Here is a 14,151-nt window from a genome sequence, read left to right as displayed (position 1 = left end):
TTAAACACTAAACACAAACATTTGTAAACATTCAGGACAATATTCTATTGCCTATATTAAGCTCACACTTTCATATTTCCATGGTTTTATAGTAAATATGTCTGGAGGCAAAATACCATTTCAGAAGACTGCAAGGACACAGCAAAAATCTATCAACAGAATATACAGTAATGCAGAAATATTTTTTTACCGAGTAAAAACAATGCAGAATAAACACTTCATTGTTCAACAGTAGCTCATACTACCTTAGACATACCCAGATACTTAACACTTCACAAGCAAAGAGTGACTAAAGTCCACCCTAAACTTAAATATTCCTGTAAACTACCCTGCCGCCTCACACCCAAATCACAGTACATCATTGCAAACTCATGTTAGTGTCAGTCTTCGAATCCTCCCTTTTAATGTCTCCCTTGTAAATTCCTAAATAGTGCTAAAGATTATTACCAATAAAAATGTGGAGATTCGTTAAATTAGCCTATCAGCACACACACCACTGCACTCTTCAGTCACTAAAACACTTCCTATTTGCCTTCATTTTCTACTCCTGCTACTATATATTAGCAGTTATTTATTTTATTTTACATTTGTTGACTGGGGAAGTCTGGCTGGGCACAAAGGCCTGTTTTTCAGTGCAGGCCCGAAGAGAAAAGCATGCAGTATAAACAAAATTTAAGTTGTTTATCACAATGTCAGGTAGAATACAATTAAAACTAAAATAACATTTTATAATGTCAAAACAGATAAGATAGCAACCTCCTTGTAAATAATCCCAACACAGTTCTTCAAAGGCCCTCCTCTGGCTCCCTAGTGGAAAAAGTGTTAACACCAGACACAGTCGCAACACTTCAAACTTTTAACTGGGATTCTGACAACAAAAAGGGAGGGGGGTTTCCCTGTAAAGGGGTATTCATACATGATGCAATTTCAAAACTGGAAAATGTTGCCCCTATTCACGCATTACAATTTTGGTACTTAAACTTTCAATAGGAATCAGGCCAACACAACCTTCAGAAGCACTGGAAAAATCATTGTCTAAGACGAGTCCTGCAGTTTGGAACACCATAATGGCTTAGTCAATCTACCAATTTAGAAAGGTTCTCCTAGACCACTTTATCATTTTATCCATGTGCCAATGCTTTGGCACCCACACATTAATCACTCTCTAATTCATTCCTCCTATTCAAGAATCCTCAAACTATAAATATTACTTCTTTCACACAGCATCTTTGCTTACTAGTGCAAGCTCTCGAACTGCTGTAATCAACTACATACTACAGGCCATAAAAACTACACATTGTTTATACTAACATTAACTGTTCATACGTCTGAAAATATTGCAGTACCTACAAATATTCTTATTCACATTTCAAATCATTTCTACACAAAACACAATGTACAATCTAATCAACACTTTTTCATAAACAAAAACACCTCAAAACGTGAGATTTACCCAAGAAATGTTTTTTTCTTTAACTTTTTGCACACTGAAATGCCACTGACAGGAATGTGTCTAAATAATATTATAAAAACAGAAAAGAGAAAAAAACCTCAATAGCAGCACAGTACATCTGGGTTATGACTTGAAATGTCAACACACCAAAGGAGAGAGCTACTAGCCTCAGGAAAGTATTGAAGATGTGTTCAACACAGCTGCAGAGGTTCACATTAGACTTCTGATCAATGACAGGAGGTGCTGGTACAAAATGCCCACAGCAGGGTATCCATTTGGCTGCAGAGAGTCAGTCTTTTGTCGTACAAGATGTTACATTGTGGAAACCATTCGTAAAGCATGTGGTTCCATCACGGCTGTACCTTTCCTTTGAAAGGAGCAAAGAACACATTCCATTTATCCTTGAACCCACAACCTAGCACAGGACACTGACTGCATGGAAAAATGCTCTCATTCTTGTGTTCAGTCTCTGGAAAAATTAAGGCAAAAAATCATGGAATGTTTGAAGCGCCTCAAACAACTTTAAGATGACTAAGGATTCCTTCTGAGTGAAATCCTATCCTTGTGAATGCAACTGGTTGCCAGGTTTCAAAAATATTCTCAACTCATAATCATACTCTTTCGGCTTTTCCCGGTTAGGGGTCGCCACAGCGGAACTCCGGTCCGCTAATGATTGGCAGTAGATTTTTATGTACCGAGTTGCCAGCTCTGACGCACAACCTTCAACGAAGGTACGCCCATTCACGCATGTCTTCATACAGAAGACGCTTTAGCTGAGAATCAAACGGCACAATGTCTTACTGTGAGGCGACAACGCTACCGCAGCACCACCACCGCAGATATTCAAAAATATTCTTAACTGCTGTTCTATTAAAGGGGTAGCTTGAATCTTTTTTCTTAACCTTTTTTTTGCACCCACTGAGTTGGTTATACAACTGGTGGTCTCCCACTATTCTAGGACGTGGTGACAGGAAATAGCAGGACACCGAAAACACATTTTCTATGTATTTTTTGTGGCTTCTGTTACTCTCAAACTGCAGAAAATTGCCTCAATCCCAAACTAGCTCCTTCATTTCTTTATCCACCCAGTATCCAAGGTCACTGGAAAGGGAATTAAAAGCTTGGAACTGTTACAAACATCCAGCAGATTCCAAAAGGAGTGCAGATTTTTATTCTTAGTTCCTTCCAAAAACTGGCCCGACTGCATTGAAATGGGCCTGAAATGCTAGCCCAACAATGTGGGTGGATGTTACTGTACATTTACTTGCATGCTTCTCTCGCACACACACTAAAGGTTGCGACTGTATCTAAGTATTCATGATTGGTCCATGTGCTACTGTTAACCACCAAAACTCATTCTGATGGCAGTTATCCAGTGGGATGAGACTGAAGCGTCAACCTTCGCTACTTGCTCCCATCCTTCTCCAAATTCAATAACCTTCAGTCAGAGCTTCAGTGCTTGGTGCCATATTGCTAGTTACAGAAAACATCTTATGTCAACATTAGCAAACCGTCCACTTTAGTCAGCCGGATATCAGGGAATAGGCTTGAGTTAGTGTTGTAGATGGAGGTAGCCATATCCCCTGTGAAAAATCAAAGAAGGCACTTTTCTACAAAGCAGCCAGAGATAGGGCGGGCAGAAACAGCGGCTACTAGAAAAAAGGACTTTCGGGTCCAGATCTTCCAAGTCTGTGGAATTAGAGGTCAATCACAAATATATTCACTGGGGGGGGGGGGGGGGGCTAAGAGAAGTCATCTTTATAAATCACTGCTGCAGTAGCCTTAGCTTACAGGATATATCATGCCAAGGATACAACAGCCATTCAGCTTCCTAAGCTTCAGTGCACCTTCCTCATGCCCAAACCACTAGTCAGCTTGAGCTGAGCAGACTAAAAGACTGGTTTTGAAGTCAAGCCTTTCAGAGCTTTCATGCCAACACACAGGTGGAGGCTGAGCCCTGCAAGAACATTGCTAGGAATGAAGCAGGAGAAAAAGGCTACTGCAGCAGTGAACATTTGAACATCTGCTGTTATGGTAAGTTTACACAACTGTATTACGTTTGTCACAGTAATCACTGCTGCAGTAGCCTTAGCTAATGGATTCATTACTCTAGCTTACTACACATTTGGGAGGTGGAAGGGGAAAGGTCCAGAATCCCCTGCAGAACAGTCCTAGCAAAGCCTGATGTAAACCTAGAGAAGAAATCAAGTTTGTAGCACCTTGTAACTGTATGTACAGAGGACCAAGCTGCTGCTTCTATACTTCTTCCAGAATCCAACCCTATCCAAGAAACCATAGAAGAGGGGTCAAGGCCTCGACAGACTGGGCTTTGACCCTGCCTGGAATAGCGCTGTTATGGTGAGAACAACATAAGGTAATAGTCTGAGACAAACATCTGGAAATAGCCTATCTGGACACAGGTTGTCCCTTTTGCACAGCTTCACAGGGAATGAACTGATCTGAAGATCTGGTTCTGTCAATGGGTTATCCTTTCTCCCTCACTTTTAGGTTCTGGAAAGAAAACAGGGAGATGGATAGTTTGTCTTAAAGTAAACTTGGATCCCACTTTAGGCATAAAGAGAAGGATAAGATCTCATGGAAACCCACTCTGTGGAAAATGTGAAGGGTTGACTTGCCATAAAGGGCTTACAGCTCTGATTGCTCTGACCTCTGCAAGAAAATGATCAGTAAAACAGTTTTACCATGTTAAGAATCTCAAGTCAGACAGAATAACTAGCTCAATGGAGAAAGTGCTAGCTTCTCTAACACAAAATTAAGATCACAAGGAGGGGTCCATCTATTTTGTTGGGAGGTCTCTTATGCAAAACTCCTTTCAGAATCATTTTGACATGAGGATGCACTGAAAGGGAAGGAACAATGGGCAGACATGCTGAAATGGCCAATAAATGAATCTTGATGGAGGAGTAAGAAAGGCCATAAGACAGTAACTCTCACAAATATTGTAACACCAGAAAAACACTAGCCCTGAATGGGTGATGGGTAAGAAAACCTTTCTGCTAGCTATTATTTTCAAGTAGCAGGCTTTCATTAAGACATCATTTAGGCAGTCATTTGAAGTTGACTGTGGTCGGGGTGTATCAAATACCCCTGATCTTGTGAAGAGATCCATTGTGTGAGGAAGCTTGGGGCAACTGCCCCTGGCCATTTCCAAATCAAAGGAGAACTACTGTTGCCTAGGCTAGAAGGGAGTCACCACAATGATCTTGGGGGATTCATTACAGATTTTCAAAAGTATTCTAGATAACAGTGGAAAGGGTAGAAAAGCATACAGGAACATTCCTATTCAAGGAAAGAAAAATGATTCTATCCTCCAGGCCTTCTTGCATGGACTCCTGGTGCAGAATCTTACTTGAGCAAATCTGCACAGGTGAATCAAATCTTGGAAGATTTCATGATCTAGTTTCTATTTTTGAAGGTCTGTCCTTATCCTGTTCAGCTGGTCTCCCACACAATTTTGCCCTGACAGGATGCCCGTTGAGCGACACTGTACTGAGAAGCCATATCCCAAGCTAACATGGATAGTCTGCAAAGAGGGTAAGACCTGGTTCCCCCTTGTTTGTTGATGTACCACGTGACTGTAGTATAGTCTGCAGCAAATTTGAAAATGTCCAGGGGACAATCCAGAGAATTTATTGCCTTGATTAGGGCAAACATCTCTTATATTTATGCTATATTTATGTGCTTGGATCTGTTCTTGTTGTCCACACACCTTGCAATTTTATTCCTCCTGACACTGCTTCCCAAGCAAAGTCCGAGCCCTCTGTGGTGACTGACTGCTTTGCGGCAGGGATGGAGAAGAGGAGACATGTATTTAGGGGAAATTTGCTGTCCCCACCTAGTAACTTCTCTTCTGGCAAACCCCAGCACTGAAATTTGAAAAAAACAATGTTGGTGTTGTGATCAAAGACTCCACATAAGAAAGATACAGTGGTATCTGGAGTCCTGCCAGGGGGATCATAAGAATAACAGATACCATGAAACTCAACATATCTTTAGGTATTCCCTTCCAGTGACCGAAGTCTGAGCGGAAAACCTTAGAAATAGATCTAGATGTAGATCTATCTCTTCCTGTGGAAGAAAATGCTCTTAACTAAGGTGTCTAGCAAACAACCCAATAACACAATCCTGCGTGGAGTAAAAAAAATTCTGAATGCTGTCCTGGAAGCCCAGCTTGTATAAAAGATCTCTCACTCAAGAGGGAGAAAGATTCCTGACATTTTTGAAGAATACTCTAAAGATATGCAGTTTAAATATAGAAAAAAGTGGATACTATGTAGCCTGCAATGAGCTACAACTGGAGCAAAACTCTTTGAACACTCTTGGTGCAGTGGATAGTCTAAATAGTAAGGCAGAGAACTGATAATGGAATCCAGACACAACTGGAAACATCTGAAGTCTGGATGAACAGGGATGTGATAAGCATCTTAAGTCGAATATTACCAGAAAACATAAATGAGGAAGAGATAGCAGGTTATGAAATGACAGCATTGTGAATATGGGCACTATTGCAAACAGATTTAGGAAAGATAAACCCAGAACTGATAACCAAGCATTTTCTTTCTTTGGCACCAGAAACAAGCTTGGATAAAAATGTTCCCAAACTGGGGAGGAGGAATGTACAGTTGTGTACACTTACCATAAATGTAGAAGTTAGAGTGTATTCACTGTTGCAGTCATCACATTTGGCTTACCCCTGCCGGGGTAGCCCTTGGCCGGCCCGAATACCAGAGACTTAGTATTTCTGCGTTGGTTGTTGTCACTTGAGGACTGACGGCAGGTCATCAGTAGTATAAAGTAAATACATACAGGACTTAACCTTTATGGACTGTGCAATACTCAGTGATTTTGATCTAACTGCTGACCTTGTCACACTCTCTGACGTCAACGTTGATGGTGAGAACCATAATTTTCATTCAGTGAATAATAATTCTCACTTCACTGATAACAGCTTAACTTTGAGCGATTTGGAACTGCTTGATGGTGACTTTCTTGACCATAGAGCAAACAGTGTTATCAGCAGGGAAACAACTAAGCCTGGCATCATTATAAACTCTACAGGCGATTTTAAAGTGTATAATTTTTCTTCAGTTACTGTCTCTGCTGATCTTGTTGAATTTCTATCTAAAGGTTATATAATGTCCCCGAACAGAAATTTGACTTGGTTAAGACCATCATTGATGTCAAGTTATTTTCACGGAAATTGAATTTTAATTTGATGATGGGTGCCAGTGTTGACAGAACAGATATCGACCAATTTAGAATTGCCAGTACATATAACCCCCCTTGCACCTACTAGTTCAGATTTTTGAGCAAATGTGCGAGTTAGATATCAGGCAAGGGGTTAAGTGGACTTATAAATCTAAAAGGAACGATCGCATTAGCAAAGTTGAACGTAAACATCTTGATTATATTCTAATGCAAGATATACGCATTTGTATGCCCAACAAGGGTGGTGGGCTGATAATTTCTGATAATCCAGACTATCATGAACACATGGTTCAACTTCTAGATAGTTCACTTTGCGGTTAATAGATCCATAAAGAGCAGCATAGGACATGTTTGTCGAAGGTAGGATTGAACAAAAAATGTTCAATTATATGACCACTACTCAATCCAAGGTTTCCATACCTTTTTGATATACCAAAAATTCATAAAAGCATCACTGATCCTCCAATGAGACCATTAGTTGATGGTTGTGGTTCCCCTACCTACTCATGCGCCAAGTTTGTTGACTCCATATTACAGAAATACCTTGTTTTTGAAATTCAGATTTGTAAGGACTCTTGGTCTTTCCTTGAGAAAATTAATAAGCTAGTATTTGATACAAGTAACAATTTTCTCACAGTTAACGTGAAGGACCTTTACACGTGTATACCACATGACACTGGCATCGAATAGGTTATATTGGTGCTCAAGAAAAATGGAGTCACCAAAATGGAAATTTCTGTGGTCGTAGAACTACTTGAAATAATTTTGTATAATAATTTTTTCATGTTTGGTGAGAATTTTTATTTGCAAAAAGTGGGTGTTGCCATGGGCTCCCCCTGCGGGGCGAGCATAGCCAACGCAGTCATGGCACACTGGGAAACCGAGTTTGTGTTTAAGGATCCTGAACTAATGAAACACATTACATTTTACACTCACTATTTGGACATTTTTATTTTAAAGGTGATGCCAACATCAGCAACATGATGTTGGATAAATTTAACAATTCTACACACTTCTTGAGCTTCACTTCTTATAGTGATGTGACTACAACTTATTTAGACATCTTATTGTCAAAAAATCGCGAAATGTGTAATTTTGTACCTAACATTCATTGGAAAAAGTACAGTTTTGTACCTACCATAAATGTAGATGTTCGAGGATTCCATTGCTGCAGTCCTGACTATTGGGTATAGTCCGCGTCCCAGTCGGCCCGAATACCAGAGTATAAGGCTGACGTCGGTCAGGGCGCATTAGACTGACGTCAGTACGTCAGGGTACTAATGCGCATGACCGACGTCATATCCTCAGTCTTTTCTTGCCCCAGATGTCAGAAGACCCAAAAGACAAGTCCCAAAACAACCTGCACCAAAAACATGTATAATATATACAACAATATATGTATATAAAAATATAAGCATGTAAACTCACCTACACAACCACCCCTAAACACAGAGGGGAAGGAGGGAGGGTAAATTGGACTGCAGCAATGGAATCCTCGAACATCTACATTTATGGTAGGTACAAAACTGTACTATGTTCTTCGTCTTCCATTGCTGCAGTCCTGACTATTGGGTAGAATCCCAAAGCAGAGGTAAGGGAGGCGGGCAAATTATAAAGAAGTAGGAGCTGACAACATGCCTTGTAAAACAGCTGTGGCAAAACCAGCCCTAGTCTTAGAGTATATAGGAAGGTGATAATGCCTAGAGAAAGTATGCACTGAACTCCAAGTAGCTGCTTCCAGAATATCCTTAGTTGCCACCCCCCTTAGAAATGCTGTTGAAGTGGCAGTAGCCCTAGTGGAATGAGGCCTAATCCCAGCTGGTATCTCCTTGCCATGATGGGAATAACAAAATGCAATGCAAAAGCCAATCCACCTAGAAATAGTTTGTTTTGACACAGGCTTGCCCTGTGAACTCAAAGCAAAAGAAACAAGTAACTGCTGAGACTGCCTAAAATCCTTAGTCCTGCTCAAATAATAACGCAATTGCCTGTGTACATCTAAAGTGTGCAATATCTTTTCCCCTTTATTTTGAGGATCTGCAAAAAGTAGGCAAATGAATAGTTTGGTTTAAAGCCACACTAGAAACCACCTTAGGCATAAAGGAAGGATTAGTGCGTAATGATACCCTGTCCTTATGGAAAATCAAAAAAGGCTCTACTGCCATAAGGGCCTGCAACTCAGACACCCTTCTTGCAGAAGTAATAGCCAACAGAAAAGCAGTCTTCCATGACAAATATTTCAATTCAGCAGTAGCTGCAGGCTCAAAAGGTTGTAGAGTAAGTTTTTCCAACACAAAATTGAGATCCCAAGCAGGAGTAGGAGCTCTACGTGGGGTCTTATATTCTTTGCCCCTCTAAGAAACTGCTTGAACAAAGGATGCGAAAACAAAGGTGGGTCACAATCATAGTGAGCTGAAATTGCTGCAGCATGAATCTTTATGGAAGAGAAGGACAATCCTTTGTCCAATAATTCAGTAAGATATTGAAGAGCCACACTCAAATTAGGCTCTGAAATCTCCAAATTCTTTGCTGTACTCCAAAATAAAAATCTCTTCCATTTTCTCGTACACTCTCCTTGTACTAGGCCTTCTAGCTTCCATAATCACATTTAAAACTTGTTGAGGAAGTTGAGACCTGCTGTGTTTCAACACAGAATATGCCAGGCTGTTAGATGAAGAGAGTGAAGCTTGACATTGAGCAGATGACCGTCCTTCTGAGATAACAGATGAGGAATCAGAGGTAAAGGCCATGGAGGCTTCTTTACCAGACTCCGTAGTAGTGGGTACCAGTGTTGCGAGGCCAATCTGGAGCTATCAAAATCATCCTTGGCCTGTCTTGTCTGACCTTTAATAGTACCTTTGGAAGAAGCGGTAGAGGTGGAAAGGCATACACATGAAGGTTTTTCCAACTGAAAGACAGAGCATCCACTTTCCAAGCTGTGTGATGAAACCCCTTTGTGCAATACTTTGGCAGCTGGTGGTTTAGTGGAGAAGCGAACAGATCTATGTCTGGAGTTCCCCATGACACTGTCAGTTTCTGAAATACATGAAGATCCAGTTTCCACTCGTGGGGATCCATGATTTGTCTGCTTAACACATCTGCTAAGGAGTTCTGTGCTCCTGGCAGAAACCTTGCCTGAAGAGTTAGTTGCAAGCTTAGCAGTCTCCCATAAAATCATTGCTTGCCTGCATAGAGGATAAGAATGTGTTCCCCCTTGCTTGTTGATGTACCACATGACAGTTGTGTTGTCTGTTAGAATCAACACCTGCCCTGGAAGAAGTAACTCCTTGAAAGCCATTAATGCAAACTGGACTGCTAACATCTCCTTCATGTTGATATGTAGATGCTGTAGTCTGGCAGGCCACTTGTCTTGTATCCACTTTCCATTTAAATGAGCTCCCCAAGCAATGTCCGAGGCATCTGTCGTTAGAATCTGACTTGCCTCTGGCGGGTCACAGAGAGTCCCTTGTTTAGGTGACATTCCTGAGCCCACCACAAAATTCCTTTTGAATGCAAGGTATTATTTGAATGACAGTGTCCAAATCCTGGCAGTGCTGTGTCCATACATTTTTGAGATACCATTGTAGCTTCCTCATATGCAGTTTGGCATTGGGAAGCACCAGAATACAAGATGCCATGAACCCTAATGCTTGAAGGACTGTCCTTGCAGTCAGCACGGACTGATGAGATAGTTGATGGAAGTAAAGTGACAGACTCTTTTGTTTGTCCGGGGTTAAAAGGCCATCTGGGCTGCTGTATTCAGTCTTACACCCAGAAAGCACATGTCTTGAGAGGGTACTAGACTGGACTTTATTTCGTTCACAGAATACCCTAGGCATCTTAGCACTGCTATAACATATTCCAGATGCTGTAGTAGGTCTTCCTTTTCTTGAGCCAGAATCAGGCAGTCGTCCAAGTAAGGATAGATTTGAATTCCTTGAAGCCTGAAGTAAGCTATCACTGGAGCCAGAACCTTTGTGAATACTCTGGGCAGTAGATAAGCCAAAGGGCAATGCAGAGAACTGATAATGAGAATTTCCAGCTCGAAACCGCAGATACTTTCTGCAACTTAGCCTTATAGGCACATGAAGGTAAGCTTCCTTGAGATCTAAAGTTACCATCCAGTGATCTTTGCCCAGCAGAGGTAAAAGCTGTTGTAACGTCAACATCTTGAACTTGGGAATGTCCAGATAAGTGTTGAGGAGAGATAAATCCAAAATTGGTCTCCACGTGTTCCCCTTCTTTGGTACAAGGAACAGGCGAGAATAAAATCCTAGGCCCCTCTCTGACACAGGGACTGGCTGAATGGCCCCTATGTGAAGTAACTGTAAAACTTGCTTGTGAGCCTCTTTTCTTTGTAGAGGAGGAACGTCTGGCATGCCTTTGAAAGGGGGCATTGTATGGAAATAAAATCTGTAACCATGGTGAATGATATCCAACACCCATTTGTCTTGAGTAATTAAATCCCAATTTTCTTTGAAAAGAGACAGTCTTCCCCAAAGGAGCTGCCAGGCGTGAATCTGCTGGCAGCTGTAAAACAGGTCATTGGGTCTGTTTACGAAAGGACTGACCCCTGCCCTCACCAGAAGTCTGAGCAGGTGAACTCCTGTTCTAGGCCTAAAGAACTTTGAGCCCTGCCCCTACCACGTCTAGACCTACCCCTAGACTGAGAATCATAAGCAGGATATGTCCACCCCTTAGCAGGCCAATTTCTACTAAATTTGGTGGCTGCACCTGCAAAAATCTTTAACAGTTTGCATAGACTTAGCTTTGTCCTCCATTTTCTTTAAAACAGCTTCCACAGGCGAACCAAACAACACATCAGACTGTAAAGGAGCATCCAAAATCCTTGTCTTAACATGCTCAGCTAAATTCTGATCCTTCAACCAGGCATGCCTGCGAAGAACAGAGCTGGTAGCAGCCACCCTCGAGGAGGCCTGTACAGCATCAAAACCACATTGCAAAGAATGCTTACCCACTTGTTCAGACACATGAACCAAATCCAGCAACTCTTTACACTCAATACCTTCCGCCAAAGCATCCACCTTAGATTTCAATTGTGAAAGAAGGTAATTCTGATATTTTAACATGTGAAACTGACAATTCAAAGCTCTCATGGCTAAAGTGGAAGAAGTATACACTTTCTTTCCCCACCTATCCAAAGCCCTCGCCTCTTTATCAGTGGGGACAGGATTTATAACCACAGAAGCTTTTACACCCTTATGCCCCTGAGAAATAGTTTCTGGGTCCGCCCTAGGACTCCTAAACAAATATTTATGAGCTTCGGGCACCCTATAATACCTATCAGGCTTAACAGGAGCAGGAGGCAAAGAGTCAGGGTTCAGGGAAGCCTCTGCAAAAACATCTTCCACCACATTCAACACAGGAGGAATAGCTAAAGGCCTATGCTGGGGTAAAAACAAGAACTCCCGAAGCCTTTTCCTAGAGTCAGAGTAATCCTGGCCTTCCCATTTAAAGTGCTCCCTCATGGAATGCAAAGTCTCTGAAAATGAGAAATCCTCAGGTGGAGGCGCTGTAGGAGTGGAATCATCCACATCAGAATCAGAATAGGTAGGATACTCCTGCAAATCTTCCACAGAAGATTCTGAAGCCTCAGAACACTGTTCAAAACAATCAAACTCCGGTTCCACCCTAGGCCTCTTATCAGGCGGGGGCATAGAACCCCTAATCATAGTAATCAAATCTTCTGCCATCTTAAGCATATGTTTCTTAGGTACAGAACCTGAAATGGTAGGAGAAGCCCCACTGAAGCTGAAGTAGGCCTACCTCTCATAGAAGTTTTGGCAACAGAAGGAGAGGCCCTAACTACCTTGGGAAGAGAGGGAAGAACAGTCACCTGAGAAGCCCCCTCAGCCTGGCCTACCTCCTGAGATGGCACATCCTGTAAGAGTATAGTTTCTGCCTGGGACTCCATGGAAACTCCTGGCAAAACCTCCGGCTCCACTGAGCCTTCTAAAGAACCGGCGTCCGGGACTGCGGTTCCTCAACCCTAGGCTTCACTGTTTTATCCTTGCGCTTCTTGGGAGCGGGCGTCGAGCATCCGGCGGCATTTTATAATTACAACGCTTCCCAAACACTAACCTGGCACAGTCTAACCTCCTCTTAATAGTGCGTTTGTTAAACCTAGCACAAGGCGGCAACCAACAACGTCGTGCTCAGGCCCTAAACAAGGTATACACAAGGTATGATAATCCCTATGAGGTATCTGTTTCCCACAAGAAATACAGTTATTCACTTTTCTGACATCCGGTAAAATACTGAGGCAAGAAAAACCAAAATGTTCTAGCGGGTACTTAGCCAACTCTGTTTCGGTCTGAAACTCCGGTTTCGGAAGTATTTCAGAACGCCAACCTGCACTCGCAAAACTGCTTCTGCATCGGACCATGCGGCAAAAAAGACTGAGGATATGACGTCGGTCATGCGCATTAGTACCCTGACGTACTGACGTCAGTCTAATGCGCCCTGACCGACGTCAGCCTTATACTCTGGTATTCGGGCCGACTGGGACGCGGACTATACCCAATAGTCAGGACTGCAGCAATGGAAGACGAAGAACATCCACATACTCAAATTCCTTCTTGCACTTTACAAGTTGCCACCCTAGTCATCAGAAACGATCAGTGATAAAAGGTCAACTTGTTAGAGCAGCCCGTATAGTAAGCCAAGATGATGATTTTCACAAAGAACGCAAATTACTTACGAGTATGTTCACACACAGGGGATACCCTACAAAACTCCTTGATGAATTAGTTAAGGAAGTTACAGTTAAAAGACTTAATGGTTTTTACAAACCTTTATTGACCATTAAACACCACCATTTGAATCGAGGCACAAACACCCACTCACCAATAGACAAGTGCACTGTAGTCCACTTGGACAAACCTTCATACTTGGGCCAGAAACTTATTTTGACATTTAATTCATCTAGTCACCAATGTATTGAGAGCATAAAGAAAAATTGGGCATTATTTATGAGTAACCCCACTTTTGCAACTAAAGTTGGTGACCGCCCCATTATTACGTGTAGAAGGGGTAAGAACTTGAAGTCACTGTTAGAACAACCTGTTTATAACTTTACGAGAACTGTTGGCATGTACAAATGCCAAAGTTGCAATTACTGTAAATACATGAGAGACTAATAGAGTTACTACACAGAACTTTCAATGCAAGGTAAGGAGCAGGTATAATTGCAACTCCAAAATGGTGGTGTATATGGCAGTATGTCAAGGTTGCCCTGTGTTCTACGTTGGAAACAGAGCATAGGCTACGTGAACGCATTTTATGAACATCAATATGCAATAACCAGGAACAAATTGGACAACGCACTAGCTAAACACATTTCAAAATACAAGCATCATAGTTTTAAGTTTTTAGCAATAGACCATGTGAACAATGACAAAAGGGGGGCACCCTTACATCTCTTGTTAGAAGAATTAGAATTAACCTGG

At 41.8% G+C, this 14,151-nt stretch overlaps 1 protein-coding gene across 1 annotated transcript in view; it reads right to left on the bottom strand.

Annotated features, from left to right (window-relative positions):
- The window catches only part of LOC122803170 (gamma-taxilin-like), a gene marked incomplete at its 5' end in the record, with an annotated part of 754,895 nt that overhangs the window by 581,377 nt on the left and 159,367 nt on the right, over positions 1-14,151 (bottom strand). The window lies entirely within an intron of this gene.

This window comes from Protopterus annectens, chromosome 5.part1 (assembly GCF_019279795.1).
Source record: "Protopterus annectens isolate FY-2018-M chromosome 5.part1, PAN1.0, whole genome shotgun sequence".
Taxonomy (NCBI): Eukaryota; Metazoa; Chordata; order Ceratodontiformes; family Protopteridae; genus Protopterus; species Protopterus annectens.
Note: the sequence above shows the minus strand (reverse complement) of the source record. Positions and strands in the feature narration are given on the sequence as shown.